At 35.2% G+C, this 1,541-nt stretch overlaps 1 pseudogene; it reads right to left on the minus strand.

Annotated features, from left to right (window-relative positions):
- The window catches only part of LOC101585388, a 95,478-nt pseudogene that overhangs the window by 2,695 nt on the left and 91,242 nt on the right, over positions 1-1,541 (minus strand).

Here is a 1,541-nt window from a genome sequence, read left to right on the forward strand (position 1 = left end):
TGACTCTGAGCTGCTGTCACTGCGAACAGAGTAGGAGTCTGCAGAGTCAGAATCCAAGGAGGACTCTAAAGATGAAGAGCACAGTCAGGATTTGCTTTGTCCAACATCTGATTTCTGGGCCACGATAATTGTTGTTGTATTTTTGAGACACTCACAAAATTCATCCACTAAACCTCCAAGACCTATATATGTAAAGAAGTTGATGGCAAACCAAGAGTTTCTTGGATTATCTCGAGGTAATAATCCTTCAAAGAATGGCTATAGGGCTTCATCCTTTAATCTTACTTTCAGTTTAAGAAGACCCATGTATTCACACAGTTCCTGGAAGAATATTTTGACAAAAATTCTACTAGATGATATAATGGTTTCTTAACTCAGCTTTGTATATTCAAGAATGTTTCACAGAAGCGAGTCAGTGTATAAGAGGTGAGCAAACATCTTGGCAACATTCCTCAATTTGTTTGTTTCCAGGAGTTGAATTGTAACATACTGTTCTTTGAATATAATTTCAAAAGATTCCGTGTATTCTTTTTTTAGCATGCAAAATCACCCAGTCAATAATACAAAAAAAATTCTCATATGTCTTTTGTTATGTACAGCAATCAAGTATTATATTGCAGAGTTGTTTGCCTTTTAGGAAATTCCATTTTCAGCAATTTGTGAGCATACTCTTCAAAATCTAAACTTGACTGAATAGCAAGATATATTTTATGTTGAAATGAAACTAGATTAATTTTTGTCTTATCATGAATAGTTACTTTTTGACCTTCATCCTCTTTTCCTTCTTCCTCCTCTTCCTCTTCTTCCTCTTCACTACTTCCTGCCTCTTGGTCTGTGTTTAAATCACTATCTCCTTCTTCAAGTATTTCTTTCTTAATTGCTTTGTACTTCATTCTCCATAAAATTAGGAACCATCTTGAACACATTAAGAATGTCCTCAGGATTATAGTCATCCTGCAAAGGGAGAATATGAGTGAACTGATAGTCTTCTTAAACAAGGTTAATTCTTTCTAAGGATGACCGGATGGTCCTTAAATCCATCCTTTCATACAGCAAACATCACTTCAATCATGTACTGAACTCTTTTGTCAATTTCAGATTCATGCAAAATGTTTCGAAGGCATTCAAAGATTGCATTGATTCCTCTTGGGGACACGAGTTAATTTGAGGCCACATTCCTTGAGAAAACCAATAGCCACTTCAACACTGTCATCTGTTGGTCTTTACAAGATCAAAGTGAGCATCTCTAATCACAGAACTTCATGTGCCACATTTTGGTTAATAAGATGTGCTACAAATTTTGAAGCAGTCTGACAAAGTTACTTATCATTTATTTGATAGCCCTTTCAAAAATTAAGAATTAAACTCTTGAGGATAATTCTCTAATTTGTGGAAATTTTGAGTTGATAATCACCACCAATGCTGCATAAGTGTGTGAAGAATGGAGATACACTCTGTGCTTGTAAAACAGATCTGGATAGCAGTCCTCTTCCTTTGACTATATTTTCTTGAAGAAACTCTTGGATGAAAGAGCTATACTT

The sequence above is a fragment of the Octodon degus genome, unplaced genomic scaffold (assembly GCF_000260255.1).
Source record: "Octodon degus isolate 3935 unplaced genomic scaffold, OctDeg1.0 scaffold00013, whole genome shotgun sequence".
Lineage (NCBI taxonomy): Eukaryota > Metazoa > Chordata > Mammalia > Rodentia > Octodontidae > Octodon > Octodon degus.